Genomic DNA, 20,000 nt, shown 5'->3' with positions numbered 1-20,000 from the left:
GGCCCCGTAGCGAAGGATGGAGTCCGCAACGGCCGCCAGTAGTCGGGCACGTGACGATTTCGGGCCACTGTGGTTCGGCATGAGGCGCGTGATGGCTTCCGCAACCCTCATGGCCTTCGCTGCAACCTGCTGAACGTGCGGCAACCATGACAGGTGGTCGTGCAACCAAACTCCAAGATAGCGGATGGAGCGCTGGGATTGCACGACCACTCCCCCGATGTTGATGCTGACGACCGGATGACGCTTCAGGGTGGAGATGAGCGTCATTTCCGTCTTCTCCGGAGCCAACGAAAGACGGTTTTGGTCCAGCCAGGTCGTGATCGCCGCGATGGCGCGTTCAGCAGTTGAGGAAGCGGCTTGGGGTGTCGTTGCGGGGACCAAGACTACAAGGTCATCGGCGTAGCCAATAACCTCGGCCCCCTCAGGCAACTGGACACCCAGGAACAGGGATAACTGGCTTGTGGTCGCCAAGCGTTCATAGCGACGTGACTTTTTGATCCTTCGATGTCGGCTCTTCCTATCATTGTGAAGCAAAATTCCCAAAGCGTAGGATTGTTCACCCTTTCAAGGGAACGTGAGCTGGGTTTAGACCGTCGTGAGACAGGTTAGTTTTACCCTACTGGTGTGTGCATTTGTGCTATCTTAACGGAATTCCTGTGCAGTACGAGAGGAACCACAGGTACGGACCACTGGCTCAATACTAGTTCGACCGGACTTTGGTATGACGCTACGTCCGCTGGATTATGCCTGAACGCCTCTAAGGTCGTAACCAATCCGAGCTGATAGCGCTTCAAACCCCCATAGGCAATCGTAAGCTAGCGGGCCTAACAACCCTTCGAGATACGCTGGCGCTGCCTCGCAGCCTGGCGCCTCATCCCCGCTTCTAGACTTGGCCGCATCGCGCAGGGTCGCACCGCACGTGTTAGTACCTGACCATAGGGAACACTGGTGGCAGCTGACCTCGCCGACCGTGGACTTGACTAGTTTCGATGCCTACCGACCGCCCGCAAACGACGGGACTTCAGGCTGGGAGCTGCGAGTTGTAGAGATGCGTTCGCATCGATCCTCTCAGGCGACCCATGCTTGGTGGTGTATTCGTGTGTACTGTCGCACCTTTCCGGGTGTGTTCAGTATGCACGATGAATGAGTTGGAAAACGAAAGACAGAGAGAGAATTCAAATGTTACTGAGCATATAAGCGAAGAGTGTGTGGGTTCATAAGAATGTTGATCATATGCAGTTGATACCGGTACGGGTCCGTCATTACTCCTCCACGGAGTGATGATCGGTTTGCTTGAAGGGGGCAATACGCATCGTTGACTTACCTACGGGTAACCCGCTTACGAGTGGGTCGATTGCTGTCGGGGCAAGCAATCGGGTTAGCGCCGTATCCGGATATAGAGAGTAGTATGGGGTGATAATGATTAACATGTCGAGTGATGGCTGCACCTCCTAGTGGAAAGTTCAAACGTGACGGTTGCTTCGCTACGGGGTACTAGGTACCTCTTAGAGGAGCAATGGAGTATGGAGTCCAAATTGAATGTTTGGACTTCAAAAATTTCTCTAAGTCCGGTACTTAAATCCCTCGGACATAAACTCACAAAATACATGTTATTGCATTAAAAATTTTGCTAACCTAACAAGAGATGAAGGCAAGTCGAATTGGTTGGTCCGAAACCAAAAATATCTCTAAGTTCGGGACTTGGGTGCAAACCGAAAGTTAAAATGATGTCCCTGAACATGCATATAAGTTCGAGTATTGATATTATAAACCTAACAAGAGATGAAGGCAAGTCGAATTGGTTGGTCGGAAACCAAAAATATCACTAAGTTCGGGACTTGGGTACAAACCGAAAGTTAATATGATGTCCCTGAACATGCATATAAGTTCGAGTATTGATATTATAAACCTAACAAGAGATGAAGGCAAGTCGAATTGGTTGGTGAGAAACCAAAAATATCACTAAGTTCGGGACTTGGGTACAAACCGAAAGTTAAAATGATGTCCCTGAACATGCACATAAGTTCGAGTATTGATATTATAAACCTAACAAGAGATGAAGGCAAGTCGAATTGGTTGGTGAGAAACCAAAAATATCACTAAGTTCGGGACTTGGGTACAAACCGAAAGTTAAAATGATGTCCCTGAACATGCACATAAGTTCGAGTATTGATATTATAAACCTAACAAGAGATGAAGGCAAGTCGAATTGGTAAGTAAGAAACCAAAAATATCTCTAAGTTCGGGACTTGTGCGCAAACCAAAAGTTAATATGATGTCCCTGAACATGCATATAAGTTCGAGTATTGATATTATAAACCTAACAAGAGATGAAGGCAAGTCGAATTGGTTGGTCGGAAACCAAAAATATCACTAAGTTCGGGACTTGGGTACAAACCGAAAGTTAGAATGATGTCCCTGAACATGCATATAAGTTCGAGTATTGATATTATAAACCTAACAAGAGATGAAGGCAAGTCGAATTGGTTGGTCCGAAACCAAAAATATCTCTAAGTTCGGGACTTGGGTGCAAACCGAAAGTTAAAATGATGTCCCTGAACATGCATATAAGTTCGAGTATTGATATTATAAACCTAACAAGAGATGAAGGCAAGTCGAATTGGTAAGTAAGAAACCAAAAATATCTCTAAGTTCGGGACTTGTGCGCAAACCAAAAGTTAATATGATGTCCCTGAACATGCATATAAGTTCGAGTATTGATATTATAAACCTAACAAGAGATGAAGGCAAGTCGAATTGGTTGGTCCGAAACCAAAAATATCTCTAAGTTCGGGACTTGGGTGCAAACCGAAAGTTAAAATGATGTCCCTGAACATGCATATAAGTTCGAGTATTGATATTATAAACCTAACAAGAGATGAAGGCAAGTCGAATTGGTTGGTCGGAAACCAAAAATATCACTAAGTTCGGGACTTGGGTACAAACCGAAAGTTAATATGATGTCCCTGAACATGTATATAAGTTCGAGTATTGATATTATAAACCTAACAAGAGATGAAGGCAAGTCGAATTGGTTGGCGAGAAACCAAAAATATCACTAAGTTCGGGACTTGGGTACAAACCGAAAGTTAAAATGATGTCCCTGAACATGCACATAAGTTCGAGTATTGATATTATAAACCTAACAAGAGATGAAGGCAAGTCGAATTGGTAAGTAAGAAACCAAAAATATCTCTAAGTTCGGGACTTGTGCGCAAACCAAAAGTTAAAATGATGTCCCTGAACATGCATATAAGTTCGAGTATTGATATTATAAACCTAACAAGAGATGAAGGCAAGTCGAATTGGTTGGTCCGAAACCAAAAATATCTCTAAGTTCGGGACTTGGGTGCAAACCGAAAGTTAAAATGATGTCCCTGAACATGCATATAAGTTCGAGTATTGATATTATAAACCTAACAAGAGATGAAGGCAAGTCGAATTGGTAAGTAAGAAACCAAAAATATCTCTAAGTTCGGGACTTGTGCGCAAACCAAAAGTTAATATGATGTCCCTGAACATGCATATAAGTTCGAGTATTGATATTATAAACCTAACAAGAGATGAAGGCAAGTCGAATTGGTTGGTCCGAAACCAAAAATATCTCTAAGTTCGGGACTTGGGTGCAAACCGAAAGTTAAAATGATGTCCCTGAACATGCATATAAGTTCGAGTATTGATATTATAAACCTAACAAGAGATGAAGGCAAGTCGAATTGGTTGGTCGGAAACCAAAAATATCACTAAGTTCGGGACTTGGGTGCAAACCGAAAGTTAAAATGATGTCCCTGAACATGCATATAAGTTCGAGTATTGATATTATAAACCTAACAAGAGATGAAGGCAAGTCGAATTGGTTGGTCGGAAACCAAAAATATCACTAAGTTCGGGACTTGGGTACAAACCGAAAGTTAATATGATGTCCCTGAACATGTATATAAGTTCGAGTATTGATATTATAAACCTAACAAGAGATGAAGGCAAGTCGAATTGGTTGGCGAGAAACCAAAAATATCACTAAGTTCGGGACTTGGGTACAAACCGAAAGTTAAAATGATGTCCCTGAACATGCACATAAGTTCGAGTATTGATATTATAAACCTAACAAGAGATGAAGGCAAGTCGAATTGGTAAGTAAGAAACCAAAAATATCTCTAAGTTCGGGACTTGTGCGCAAACCAAAAGTTAATATGATGTCCCTGAACATGCATATAAGTTCGAGTATTGATATTATAAACCTAACAAGAGATGAAGGCAAGTCGAATTGGTTGGTCGGAAACCAAAAATATCACTAAGTTCGGGACTTGGGTACAAACCGAAAGTTAATATGATGTCCCTGAACATGCATATAAGTTCGAGTATTGATATTATAAACCTAACAAGAGATGAAGGCAAGTCGAATTGGTTGGTCCGAAACCAAAAATATCTCTAAGTTCGGGACTTGGGTGCAAACCGAAAGTTAAAATGATGTCCCTGAACATGCATATAAGTTCGAGTATTGATATTATAAACCTAACAAGAGATGAAGGCAAGTCGAATTGGTTGGTGAGAAACCAAAAATATCACTAAGTTCGGGACTTGGGTACAAACCGAAAGTTAAAATGATGTCCCTGAACATGCACATAAGTTCGAGTATTGATATTATAAACCTAACAAGAGATGAAGGCAAGTCGAATTGGTAAGTAAGAAACCAAAAATATCTCTAAGTTCGGGACTTGTGCGCAAACCAAAAGTTAATATGATGTCCCTGAACATGCATATAAGTTCGAGTATTGATATTATAAACCTAACAAGAGATGAAGGCAAGTCGAATTGGTTGGTCGGAAACCAAAAATATCACTAAGTTCGGGACTTGGGTACAAACCGAAAGTTAATATGATGTCCCTGAACATGCATATAAGTTCGAGTATTGATATTATAAACCTAACAAGAGATGAAGGCAAGTCGAATTGGTTGGTGAGAAACCAAAAATATCACTAAGTTCGGGACTTGGGTACAAACCGAAAGTTAAAATGATGTCCCTGAACATGCACATAAGTTCGAGTATTGATATTATAAACCTAACAAGAGATGAAGGCAAGTCGAATTGGTAAGTAAGAAACCAAAAATATCTCTAAGTTCGGGACTTGTGCGCAAACCAAAAGTTAATATGATGTCCCTGAACATGCATATAAGTTCGAGTATTGATATTATAAACCTAACAAGAGATGAAGGCAAGTCGAATTGGTTGGTCGGAAACCAAAAATATCACTAAGTTCGGGACTTGGGTACAAACCGAAAGTTAGAATGATGTCCCTGAACATGCATATAAGTTCGAGTATTGATATTATAAACCTAACAAGAGATGAAGGCAAGTCGATTTGGTTGGTCGGAAACCAAAAATATCACTAAGTTCGGGACTTGGGTACAAACCGAAAGTTAATATGATGTCCCTGAACATGCATATAAGTTCGAGTATTGATATTATAAACCTAACAAGAGATGAAGGCAAGTCGAATTGGTTGGTGAGAAACCAAAAATATCACTAAGTTCGGGACTTGGGTACAAACCGAAAGTTAAAATGATGTCCCTGAACATGCACATAAGTTCGAGTATTGATATTATAAACCTAACAAGAGATGAAGGCAAGTCGAATTGGTAAGTAAGAAACCAAAAATATCTCTAAGTTCGGGACTTGTGCGCAAACCAAAAGTTAATATGATGTCCCTGAACATGCACATAAGTTCGAGTATTGATATTATAAACCTAACAAGAGATGAATGCAAGTCGAATTGGTTGGTCGGAAACCAAAAATATCACTAAGTTCGGGACTTGTGTTCAAACCGAAAGTTAATATGATGTCCCTGAACATGCATATAAGTTCGAGTATTGATATTATAAACCTAACAAGAGATGAAGGCAAGTCGAATTGGTTGGTGAGAAACCAAAAATATCACTAAGTTCGGGACTTGGGTACAAACCGAAAGTTAAAATGATGTCCCTGAACATGCACATAAGTTCGAGTATTGATATTATAAACCTAACAAGAGATGAAGGCAAGTCGAATTGGTAAGTAAGAAACCAAAAATATCTCTAAGTTCGGGACTTGTGCGCAAACCAAAAGTTAATATGATGTCCCTGAACATGCATATAAGTTCGAGTATTGATATTATAAACCTAACAAGAGATGAAGGCAAGTCGAATTGGTTGGTCGGAAACCAAAAATATCACTAAGTTCGGGACTTGGGTACAAACCGAAAGTTAGAATGATGTCCCTGAACATGCATATAAGTTCGAGTATTGATATTATAAACCTAACAAGAGATGAAGGCAAGTCGAATTGGTTGGTCCGAAACCAAAAATATCTCTAAGTTCGGGACTTGGGTGCAAACCGAAAGTTAAAATGATGTCCCTGAACATGCATATAAGTTCGAGTATTGATATTATAAACCTAACAAGAGATGAAGGCAAGTCGAATTGGTAAGTAAGAAACCAAAAATATCTCTAAGTTCGGGACTTGTGCGCAAACCAAAAGTTAATATGATGTCCCTGAACATGCATATAAGTTCGAGTATTGATATTATAAACCTAACAAGAGATGAAGGCAAGTCGAATTGGTTGGTCCGAAACCAAAAATATCTCTAAGTTCGGGACTTGGGTGCAAACCGAAAGTTAAAATGATGTCCCTGAACATGCATATAAGTTCGAGTATTGATATTATAAACCTAACAAGAGATGAAGGCAAGTCGAATTGGTTGGTCGGAAACCAAAAATATCACTAAGTTCGGGACTTGGGTGCAAACCGAAAGTTAAAATGATGTCCCTGAACATGCATATAAGTTCGAGTATTGATATTATAAACCTAACAAGAGATGAAGGCAAGTCGAATTGGTTGGTCGGAAACCAAAAATATCACTAAGTTCGGGACTTGGGTACAAACCGAAAGTTAATATGATGTCCCTGAACATGCATATAAGTTCGAGTATTGATATTATAAACCTAACAAGAGATGAAGGCAAGTCGAATTGGTTGGTGAGAAACCAAAAATATCACTAAGTTCGGGACTTGGGTACAAACCGAAAGTTAAAATGATGTCCCTGAACATGCACATAAGTTCGAGTATTGATATTATAAACCTAACAAGAGATGAAGGCAAGTCGAATTGGTAAGTAAGAAACCAAAAATATCTCTAAGTTCGGGACTTGTGCGCAAACCAAAAGTTAATATGATGTCCCTGAACATGCATATAAGTTCGAGTATTGATATTATAAACCTAACAAGAGATGAAGGCAAGTCGAATTGGTTGGTCGGAAACCAAAAATATCACTAAGTTCGGGACTTGGGTACAAACCGAAAGTTAGAATGATGTCCCTGAACATGCATATAAGTTCGAGTATTGATATTATAAACCTAACAAGAGATGAAGGCAAGTCGATTTGGTTGGTCGGAAACCAAAAATATCACTAAGTTCGGGACTTGGGTACAAACCGAAAGTTAATATGATGTCCCTGAACATGCATATAAGTTCGAGTATTGATATTATAAACCTAACAAGAGATGAAGGCAAGTCGAATTGGTTGGTGAGAAACCAAAAATATCACTAAGTTCGGGACTTGGGTACAAACCGAAAGTTAAAATGATGTCCCTGAACATGCACATAAGTTCGAGTATTGATATTATAAACCTAACAAGAGATGAAGGCAAGTCGAATTGGTAAGTAAGAAACCAAAAATATCTCTAAGTTCGGGACTTGTGCGCAAACCAAAAGTTAATATGATGTCCCTGAACATGCACATAAGTTCGAGTATTGATATTATAAACCTAACAAGAGATGAAGGCAAGTCGAATTGGTTGGTCGGAAACCAAAAATATCACTAAGTTCGGGACTTGGGTACAAACCGAAAGTTAATATGATGTCCCTGAACATGCATATAAGTTCGAGTATTGATATTATAAACCTAACAAGAGATGAAGGCAAGTCGAATTGGTTGGTGAGAAACCAAAAATATCACTAAGTTCGGGACTTGGGTACAAACCGAAAGTTAAAATGATGTCCCTGAACATGCACATAAGTTCGAGTATTGATATTATAAACCTAACAAGAGATGAAGGCAAGTCGAATTGGTAAGTAAGAAACCAAAAATATCTCTAAGTTCGGGACTTGTGCGCAAACCAAAAGTTAATATGATGTCCCTGAACATGCATATAAGTTCGAGTATTGATATTATAAACCTAACAAGAGATGAAGGCAAGTCGAATTGGTTGGTCGGAAACCAAAAATATCACTAAGTTCGGGACTTGGGTACAAACCGAAAGTTAGAATGATGTCCCTGAACATGCATATAAGTTCGAGTATTGATATTATAAACCTAACAAGAGATGAAGGCAAGTCGAATTGGTTGGTCCGAAACCAAAAATATCTCTAAGTTCGGGACTTGGGTGCAAACCGAAAGTTAAAATGATGTCCCTGAACATGCATATAAGTTCGAGTATTGATATTATAAACCTAACAAGAGATGAAGGCAAGTCGAATTGGTAAGTAAGAAACCAAAAATATCTCTAAGTTCGGGACTTGTGCGCAAACCAAAAGTTAATATGATGTCCCTGAACATGCATATAAGTTCGAGTATTGATATTATAAACCTAACAAGAGATGAAGGCAAGTCGAATTGGTTGGTCGGAAACCAAAAATATCTCTAAGTTCGGGACTTGGGTGCAAACCGAAAGTTAAAATGATGTCCCTGAACATGCATATAAGTTCGAGTATTGATATTATAAACCTAACAAGAGATGAAGGCAAGTCGAATTGGTTGGTCGGAAACCAAAAATATCACTAAGTTCGGGACTTGGGTGCAAACCGAAAGTTAAAATGATGTCCCTGAACATGCATATAAGTTCGAGTATTGATATTATAAACCTAACAAGAGATGAAGGCAAGTCGAATTGGTTGGTCGGAAACCAAAAATATCACTAAGTTCGGGACTTGGGTACAAACCGAAAGTTAATATGATGTCCCTGAACATGCATATAAGTTCGAGTATTGATATTATAAACCTAACAAGAGATGAAGGCAAGTCGAATTGGTTGGTGAGAAACCAAAAATATCACTAAGTTCGGGACTTGGGTACAAACCGAAAGTTAAAATGATGTCCCTGAACATGCACATAAGTTCGAGTATTGATATTATAAACCTAACAAGAGATGAAGGCAAGTCGAATTGGTAAGTAAGAAACCAAAAATATCTCTAAGTTCGGGACTTGTGCGCAAACCAAAAGTTAATATGATGTCCCTGAACATGCATATAAGTTCGAGTATTGATATTATAAACCTAACAAGAGATGAAGGCAAGTCGAATTGGTTGGTCGGAAACCAAAAATATCACTAAGTTCGGGACTTGGGTACAAACCGAAAGTTAGAATGATGTCCCTGAACATGCATATAAGTTCGAGTATTGATATTATAAACCTAACAAGAGATGAAGGCAAGTCGATTTGGTTGGTGAGAAACCAAAAATATCACTAAGTTCGGGACTTGGGTACAAACCGAAAGTTAAAATGATGTCCCTGAACATGCATATAAGTTCGAGTATTGATATTATAAACCTAACAAGAGATGAAGGCAAGTCGATTTGGTTGGTGAGAAACCAAAAATATCACTAAGTTCGGGACTTGGGTACAAACCGAAAGTTAAAATGATGTCCCTGAACATGCATATAAGTTCGAGTATTGATATTATAAACCTAACAAGAGATGAAGGCAAGTCGAATTGGTTGGTCCGAAACCAAAAATATCTCTAAGTTCGGGACTTGTGCGCAAACCGAAAGTTAATATGATGTCCCTGAACATGCATATAAGTTCGAGTATTGATATTATAAACCTAACAAGAGATGAAGGCAAGTCGAATTGGTTGGTCCGAAACCAAAAATATCTCTAAGTTCGGGACTTGGGAGCAAACCGAAAGTTAAAATGATGTCCCTGAACATGCATATAAGTTCGAGTATTGATATTATAAACCTAACAAGAGATGAAGGCAAGTCGAATTGGTTGGTCGGAAACCAAAAATATCACTAAGTTCGGGACTTGTGCGCAAACCGAAAGTTAAAATGATGTCCCTGAACATGCATATAAGTTCGAGTATTGATATTATAAACCTAACAAGAGATGAAGGCAAGTCGAATTGGTTGGTCCGAAACCAAAAATGTCTCTAAGTTCGGGACTTGGGTACAAACCGAAAGTGAATATGATGTCCCTGAACATGCATATAAGTTCGAGTATTGATATTATAAACCTAACAAGAGATGAAGGCAAGTCGAATTGGTTGGTCCGAAACCAAAAATATCTCTAAGTTCGGGACTTGGGTGCAAACCGAAAGTTAAAATGATGTCCCTGAACATGCATATAAGTTCGAGTATTGATATTATAAACCTAACAAGAGATGAAGGCAAGTCGAATTGGTTGGTCGGAAACCAAAAATATCACTAAGTTCGGGACTTGGGTACAAACCGAAAGTTAATATGATGTCCCTGAACATGCATATAAGTTCGAGTATTGATATTATAAACCTAACAAGAGATGAAGGCAAGTCGAATTGGTTGGTGAGAAACCAAAAATATCACTAAGTTCGGGACTTGGGTACAAACCGAAAGTTAAAATGATGTCCCTGAACATGCACATAAGTTCGAGTATTGATATTATAAACCTAACAAGAGATGAAGGCAAGTCGAATTGGTAAGTAAGAAACCAAAAATATCTCTAAGTTCGGGACTTGTGCGCAAACCAAAAGTTAATATGATGTCCCTGAACATGCACATAAGTTCGAGTATTGATATTATAAACCTAACAAGAGATGAAGGCAAGTCGAATTGGTTGGTCGGAAACCAAAAATATCACTAAGTTCGGGACTTGGGTACAAACCGAAAGTTAATATGATGTCCCTGAACATGCATATAAGTTCGAGTATTGATATTATAAACCTAACAAGAGATGAAGGCAAGTCGAATTGGTTGGTGAGAAACCAAAAATATCACTAAGTTCGGGACTTGGGTACAAACCGAAAGTTAAAATGATGTCCCTGAACATGCACATAAGTTCGAGCATTGATATTATAAACCTAACAAGAGATGAAGGCAAGTCGAATTGGTAAGTAAGAAACCAAAAATATCTCTAAGTTCGGGACTTGTGCGCAAACCAAAAGTTAATATGATGTCCCTGAACATGCATATAAGTTCGAGTATTGATATTATAAACCTAACAAGAGATGAAGGCAAGTCGAATTGGTTGGTCGGAAACCAAAAATATCACTAAGTTCGGGACTTGGGTACAAACCGAAAGTTAGAATGATGTCCCTGAACATGCATATAAGTTCGAGTATTGATATTATAAACCTAACAAGAGATGAAGGCAAGTCGAATTGGTTGGTCCGAAACCAAAAATATCTCTAAGTTCGGGACTTGGGTGCAAACCGAAAGTTAAAATGATGTCCCTGAACATGCATATAAGTTCGAGTATTGATATTATAAACCTAACAAGAGATGAAGGCAAGTCGAATTGGTAAGTAAGAAACCAAAAATATCTCTAAGTTCGGGACTTGTGCGCAAACCAAAAGTTAATATGATGTCCCTGAACATGCATATAAGTTCGAGTATTGATATTATAAACCTAACAAGAGATGAAGGCAAGTCGAATTGGTTGGTCCGAAACCAAAAATATCTCTAAGTTCGGGACTTGGGTGCAAACCGAAAGTTAAAATGATGTCCCTGAACATGCATATAAGTTCGAGTATTGATATTATAAACCTAACAAGAGATGAAGGCAAGTCGAATTGGTTGGTCGGAAACCAAAAATATCACTAAGTTCGGGACTTGGGTGCAAACCGAAAGTTAAAATGATGTCCCTGAACATGCATATAAGTTCGAGTATTGATATTATAAACCTAACAAGAGATGAAGGCAAGTCGAATTGGTTGGTCGGAAACCAAAAATATCACTAAGTTCGGGACTTGGGTACAAACCGAAAGTTAATATGATGTCCCTGAACATGCATATAAGTTCGAGTATTGATATTATAAACCTAACAAGAGATGAAGGCAAGTCGAATTGGTTGGTGAGAAACCAAAAATATCACTAAGTTCGGGACTTGGGTACAAACCGAAAGTTAAAATGATGTCCCTGAACATGCATATAAGTTCGAGTATTGATATTATAAACCTAACAAGAGATGAAGGCAAGTCGATTTGGTTGGTGAGAAACCAAAAATATCTCTAAGTTCGGGACTTGGGAGCAAACCGAAAGTTAAAATGATGTCCCTGAACATGCATATAAGTTCGAGTATTGATATTATAAACCTAACAAGAGATGAAGGCAAGTCGAATTGGTTGGTCGGAAACCAAAAATATCACTAAGTTCGGGACTTGTGCGCAAACCGAAAGTTAAAATGATGTCCCTGAACATGCATATAAGTTCGAGTATTGATATTATAAACCTAACAAGAGATGAAGGCAAGTCGAATTGGTTGGTCCGAAACCAAAAATGTCTCTAAGTTCGGGACTTGGGTACAAACCGAAAGTGAATATGATGTCCCTGAACATGCATATAAGTTCGAGTATTGATATTATAAACCTAACAAGAGATGAAGGCAAGTCGAATTGGTTGGTCCGAAACCAAAAATATCTCTAAGTTCGGGACTTGGGTGCAAACCGAAAGTTAAAATGATGTCCCTGAACATGCATATAAGTTCGAGTATTGATATTATAAACCTAACAAGAGATGAAGGCAAGTCGAATTGGTTGGTCGGAAACCAAAAATATCACTAAGTTCGGGACTTGGGTACAAACCGAAAGTTAATATGATGTCCCTGAACATGCATATAAGTTCGAGTATTGATATTATAAACCTAACAAGAGATGAAGGCAAGTCGAATTGGTTGGTGAGAAACCAAAAATATCACTAAGTTCGGGACTTGGGTACAAACCGAAAGTTAAAATGATGTCCCTGAACATGCACATAAGTTCGAGTATTGATATTATAAACCTAACAAGAGATGAAGGCAAGTCGAATTGGTAAGTAAGAAACCAAAAATATCTCTAAGTTCGGGACTTGTGCGCAAACCAAAAGTTAATATGATGTCCCTGAACATGCATATAAGTTCGAGTATTGATATTATAAACCTAACAAGAGATGAAGGCAAGTCGAATTGGTTGGTCGGAAACCAAAAATATCACTAAGTTCGGGACTTGGGTACAAACCGAAAGTTAGAATGATGTCCCTGAACATGCATATAAGTTCGAGTATTGATATTATAAACCTAACAAGAGATGAAGGCAAGTCGAATTGGTTGGTCCGAAACCAAAAATATCTCTAAGTTCGGGACTTGGGTGCAAACCGAAAGTTAAAATGATGTCCCTGAACATGCATATAAGTTCGAGTATTGATATTATAAACCTAACAAGAGATGAAGGCAAGTCGAATTGGTTGGTCCGAAACCAAAAATATCACTAAGTTCGGGACTTGGGTACAAACCGAAAGTTAAAATGATGTCCCTGAACATGCATATAAGTTCGAGTATTGATATTATAAACCTAACAAGAGATGAAGGCAAGTCGATTTGGTTGGTGAGAAACCAAAAATATCACTAAGTTCGGGACTTGGGTACAAACCGAAAGTTAAAATGATGTCCCTGAACATGCATATAAGTTCGAGTATTGATATTATAAACCTAACAAGAGATGAAGGCAAGTCGAATTGGTAAGTAAGAAACCAAAAATATCTCTAAGTTCGGGACTTGTGCGCAAACCAAAAGTTAATATGATGTCCCTGAACATGCATATAAGTTCGAGTATTGATATTATAAACCTAACAAGAGATGAAGGCAAGTCGAATTGGTTGGTCGGAAACCAAAAATATCACTAAGTTCGGGACTTGGGTACAAACCGAAAGTTAGAATGATGTCCCTGAACATGCATATAAGTTCGAGTATTGATATTATAAACCTAACAAGAGATGAAGGCAAGTCGATTTGGTTGGTGAGAAACCAAAAATATCACTAAGTTCGGGACTTGGGTACAAACCGAAAGTTAAAATGATGTCCCTGAACATGCATATAAGTTCGAGTATTGATATTATAAACCTAACAAGAGATGAAGGCAAGTCGATTTGGTTGGTGAGAAACCAAAAATATCACTAAGTTCGGGACTTGGGTACAAACCGAAAGTTAAAATGATGTCCCTGAACATGCATATAAGTTCGAGTATTGATATTATAAACCTAACAAGAGATGAAGGCAAGTCGAATTGGTTGGTCCGAAACCAAAAATATCTCTAAGTTCGGGACTTGTGCGCAAACCGAAAGTTAATATGATGTCCCTGAACATGCATATAAGTTCGAGTATTGATATTATAAACCTAACAAGAGATGAAGGCAAGTCGAATTGGTTGGTCCGAAACCAAAAATATCTCTAAGTTCGGGACTTGGGAGCAAACCGAAAGTTAAAATGATGTCCCTGAACATGCATATAAGTTCGAGTATTGATATTATAAACCTAACAAGAGATGAAGGCAAGTCGAATTGGTTGGTCCAAAACCAAAAATATCACTAAGTTCGGGACTTGTGCGCAAACCGAAAGTTAAAATGATGTCCCTGAACATGCATATAAGTTCGAGTATTGATATTATAAACCTAACAAGAGATGAAGGCAAGTCGAATTGGTTGGTCCGAAACCAAAAATGTCTCTAAGTTCGGGACTTGGGTACAAACCGAAAGTGAATATGATGTCCCTGAACATGCATATAGTTCGAATATTGATATTATAAACCTAACAAGAGATGAAGGCAAGTCGAATTGGTTGGTCCGAAACCAAAAATATCTCTAAGTTCGGGACTTGGGTGCAAACCGAAAGTTAAAATGATGTCCCTGAACATGCATATAAGTTCGAGTATTGATATTATAAACCTAACAAGAGATGAAGGCAAGTCGAATTGGTTGGTCGGAAACCAAAAATATCACTAAGTTCGGGACTTGGGTACAAACCGAAAGTTAATATGATGTCCCTGAACATGCATATAAGTTCGAGTATTGATATTATAAACCTAACAAGAGATGAAGGCAAGTCGAATTGGTTGGTGAGAAACCAAAAATATCACTATGTTCGGGACTTGGGTACAAACCGAAAGTTAAAATGATGTCCCTGAACATGCACATAAGTTCGAGTATTGATATTATAAACCTAACAAGAGATGAAGGCAAGTCGAATTGGTAAGTAAGAAACCAAAAATATCTCTAAGTTCGGGACTTGTGCGCAAACCAAAAGTTAATATGATGTCCCTGAACATGCACATAAGTTCGAGTATTGATATTATAAACCTAACAAGAGATGAAGGCAAGTCGAATTGGTTGGTCCGAAACCAAAAATGTCTCTAAGTTCGGGACTTGGGTACAAACCGAAAGTGAATATGATGTCCCTGAACATGCATATAAGTTCGAGTATTGATATTATAAACCTAACAAGAGATGAAGGCAAGTCGAATTGGTTGGTCCGAAACCAAAAATATCTCTAAGTTCGGGACTTGGGTGCAAACCGAAAGTTAAAATGATGTCCCTGAACATGCATATAAGTTCGAGTATTGATATTATAAACCTAACAAGAGATGAAGGCAAGTCGAATTGGTTGGTCGGAAACCAAAAATATCACTAAGTTCGGGACTTGGGTACAAACCGAAAGTTAATATGATGTCCCTGAACATGCATATAAGTTCGAGTATTGATATTATAAACCTAACAAGAGATGAAGGCAAGTCGAATTGGTTGGTGAGAAACCAAAAATATCACTAAGTTCGGGACTTGGGTACAAACCGAAAGTTAAAATGATGTCCCTGAACATGCACATAAGTTCGAGTATTGATATTATAAACCTAACAAGAGATGAAGGCAAGTCGAATTGGTAAGTAAGAAACCAAAAATATCTCTAAGTTCGGGACTTGTGCGCAAACCAAAAGTTAATATGATGTCCCTGAACATGCACATAAGTTCGAGTATTGATATTATAAACCTAACAAGAGATGAAGGCAAGTCGAATTGGTTGGTCGGAAACCAAAAATATCACTAAGTTCGGGACTTGGGTACAAACCGAAAGTTAGAATGATGTCCCTGAACATGCATATAAGTTCGAGTATTGATATTATAAACCTAACAAGAGATGAAGGCAAGTCGAATTGGTTGGTCCGAAACCAAAAATATCTCTAAGTTCGGGACTTGGGTGCAAACCGAAAGTTAAAATGATGTCCCTGAACATGCATATAAGTTCGAGTATTGATATTATAAACCTAACAAGAGATGAAGGCAAGTCGAATTGGTTGGTCGGAAACCAAAAATATCACTAAGTTCGGGACTTGGGTACAAACCGAAAGTTAATATGATGTCCCTGAACATGCATATAAGTTCGAGTATTGATATTATAAACCTAACAAGAGATGAAGGCAAGTCGAATTGGTTGGTGAGAAACCAAATATATCACTAAGTTCGGGACTTGGGTACAAACCGAAAGTTAAAATGATGTCCCTGAACATGCACATAAGTTCGAGTATTGATATTATAAACCTAACAAGAGATGAAGGCAAGTCGAATTGGTAAGTAAGAAACCAAAAATATCTCTAAGTTCGGGACTTGTGCGCAAACCAAAAGTTAATATGATGTCCCTGAACATGCATATAAGTTCGAGTATTGATATTATAAACCTAACAAGAGATGAAGGCAAGTCGAATTGGTTGGTCCAAAACCAAAAATATCTCTAAGTTCGGGACTTGGGTACAAACCGAAAGTTAAAATGATGTCCCTGAACATGCATATAAGTTCGAGTATTGATATTATAAACCTAACAAGAGATGAAGGCAAGTCGAATTGGTTGGTCCGAAACCAAAAATATCACTAAGTTCGGGACTTGGGTGCAAACCGAAAGTTAAAATGATGTCCCTGAACATGCATATAAGTTCGAGTATTGATATTATAAACCTAACAAGAGATGAAGGCAAGTCGAATTGGTTGGTAAGAAACCAAAAATATCACTGAGTTCGGGACTTGTGCGCAAACCAAAAGTTAATATGATGTCCCTGAACATGCATATAAGTTCGAGCATTGATATTATAAACCTAACAAGAGATGAAGGCAAGTCGATTTGGTTGGTGAGAAACCAAAAATATCACTAAGTTCGGGACTTGGGTACAAACCGAAAGTTAAAATGATGTCCCTGAACATGCATATAAGTTCGAGTATTGATATTATAAACCTAACAAGAGATGAAGGCAAGTCGAATTGGTTGGTAAGAAACCAAAAATATCACTAAGTTCGGGACTTGGGTACAAACCGAAAGTTAAAATGATGTCCCTGAACATGCATATAAGTTCGAGTATTGATATTATAAACCTAACAAGAGATGAAGGCAAGTCGAATTGGTTGGTCCGAAACCAAAAATATCTCTAAGTACGGGACTTGGGCACAAACCAAAACTATATACCAAGTGCCTGAAATGTCTATAAACCACACGAAGAACTCTTCACACACAGGTGCGCCTCATAACCTGGTTCAATGTATAAGACATTGGTTTCGGGGGATTTATTGAGAAGAAAATTTTTTTCTCTAACTTTGAGTAAAACTGTCTCAGAATACATATTTAACCACGAAAAGTGAACACCGACAGTAAATAGCAAAAGTCAACCGACCATCAAAGTTGTATGGCGGTGTAGGAGAAGAAAATCCAAGGTCGTTTAATTTAGGGACGTAAGACACGAAATCAAAATTTTGGCATAAAATCTAAAATAATCATCAGACAGTGGTCATCCAAGGCATATAAGAGTCGTCTAACGATGCTGAATGCAATAAGCAATAGCGACTTTTTAAAGATTTTTTTGGATTTTTGTCAAAATGTACCCTTCACAACTTGGTACAAGTCATAGGACATGGGTACCGGTATGACCGACGGAAGATTTTTGGACAAAAAATTTTTTTGCTCTAACTTTGAGTAAAACGGTCTCAGGATGCATTCTTAATCATGAAAAGTGATCTCCGACGGTAAATAGCAAAAGTCACCCGACCATCAAAGTTGCATGGCGGTGCAGGAGACGAAAATCCAAGGTCGTCTAATGTAGGGACGTAAGACACGAAATCAAAATTTTGGCATAAAAGCTAAAATAATCATCAGACAGTGGTCATCCAAGGCATATAAGAGTCGTCTAACGATGCTGAATGCAATAAGCAATAGCGACTTTTTAATGATTTTTTTGGATTTTTGTCAAAATTTACCCTTCACAACTTGGTACAAGTCATAGGACATGGGTACCGGTATGACCGACGGAAGATTTTTGGACAAAAAATTTTTTTGCTCTAACTTTGAGTAAAACGGTCTCAGGATGCATTATTAATCATGAAAAGTGATCTCCGACAGTAAATAGCGAAAGTTACCCGACCATCAAAGTTGCATGGCGGTGCAGGAGACGAAAATCCAAGGTCGTCTAATGTAGGGACGTAAGACACGAAATCAAAATTTTGGCATAAAATCTAAAATAATCATCAGACAGTGGTCATCCAAGGCATATTAGAGTCGTCTAACGATGCGAAATGCAATAAGCAATAGCGACTTTTTAAAGATTTTTTTGGATTTTTGTCAAAATGTACCCTTCACAACTTGGTACAAGTCATAGGACATGGGTACCGGTATGACCGACGGAAGATTTTTGGACAAAAAATTTTTTTGCTCTAACTTTGAGTAAAACGGTCTCAGGATGCATTCTTAATCATGAAAAGTGATCTCCGACGGTAAATAGCAAAAGTCACCCGACCATCAAAGTTGCATGGCGGTGCAGGCGACGAAAATCCAAGGTCGTCTAATGTAGGGACGTAAGACACGAAATCAAAATTTTGGCATAAAATCTAAAATAATCATCAGACAGTGGTCATCCAAGGCATATTAGAGTCGTCTAACGATGCTGAATGCAATAAGCAATAGCGACTTTTTAATGATTTTTTTGGATTTTTGTCAAAATTTACCCTTCACAACTTGGTACAAGTTATGAGACATGGGTACCGGTATAACCGACGGAAGATTTTTTGACAAAAATTTTTTTGACTCTAACTTTGAGTAAAACTGTGTCAGGATGCATTTTTAAGCATGAAAAGTGAACTCCGACGGTAAATAGCAAAAGTCACCCGACCCTCAAAGTTGCATGGCGGTGCAGGAGACGAAAATCCAAGGTCGTCTAATGTAGGGACGTAAGACACGAAATCAAAATTTTGGCATAAAATCTAAAATAATCATCAGACAGTGGTCATCCAAGGCATATAAGAGTCGTCTAACGATGCTGAATGCAATAAGCAATAGCGACTTTTTAATGATTTTTTTGGATTTTTGTCAAAATGTACCCTTCACAACTTGGTACAAGTCATAGGACATGGGTACCGGTATGACCGACGGAAGATTTTTGGACAAAAAATTTTTTTGACTCTAACTTTGAGTAAAACTGTGTCAGGATGCATTTTTAAGCATGAAAAGTGAACTCCGACGGTAAATAGCAAAAGTCACCCGACCCTCAAAGTTGTATGGCGATGTAGGAGAAAAAAATTCCGAGGTCGTTTAATTTTGGGATGGATAAAAATGGTCACTTGTGGTAAAGTGATGTTGTTCATTGGCTATAGTAAGAGGGTATGGTGTCGTGACACAAAAATGAAAAATGTATGGGAACGTGTTCTAAACACTGTCACAAGGTGCAAATCGAGTATCTAGTCGTACCTTAGACACCAGTTCGGGTAAATGAGCCTCTGCTTGGCTCATATGTATGGGGAAAAGTAAGGGTGACCGACATGTCCAAAGGTAAAAAGCGAAAATTCACCCGGCCCTCAGACTTGTATGGAGGTATAGGAGAAAAATGTGTCAAAGTCGTTTAATGTAGGGACGGATAAAAATGGTCACTTGTGGTAAGGTGATGTTGTTCGTTGGCTATAGTAAGAGGGTATGGTGTCGTGACACAAAAATGAAAAATGT

General features: G+C 38.6%; 2 long non-coding RNA genes and 1 pseudogene across 2 annotated transcripts in view; 2 read left to right on the top strand and 1 right to left on the bottom strand.

Moving 5' to 3' along the window:
* The window catches only part of LOC126566901 (large subunit ribosomal RNA), a 5,951-nt pseudogene extending 4,856 nt beyond the window's left edge, over positions 1 to 1,095 (top strand).
* The window catches only part of LOC126566899 (uncharacterized), a 29,496-nt gene that overhangs the window by 7,146 nt on the left and 2,350 nt on the right, over positions 1 to 20,000 (top strand). The gene's annotated exons all lie outside the window — the stretch shown is intronic.
* Positions 1 to 20,000, bottom strand: part of LOC126566898 (uncharacterized) — a 29,243-nt gene that overhangs the window by 7,224 nt on the left and 2,019 nt on the right. The window lies entirely within an intron of this gene.

This window comes from Anopheles maculipalpis (genome assembly GCF_943734695.1).
Source record: "Anopheles maculipalpis chromosome X unlocalized genomic scaffold, idAnoMacuDA_375_x X_unloc_50, whole genome shotgun sequence".
NCBI classification, from domain to species: Eukaryota; Metazoa; Arthropoda; class Insecta; order Diptera; family Culicidae; genus Anopheles; species Anopheles maculipalpis.
Note: the sequence above shows the minus strand (reverse complement) of the source record. Positions and strands in the feature narration are given on the sequence as shown.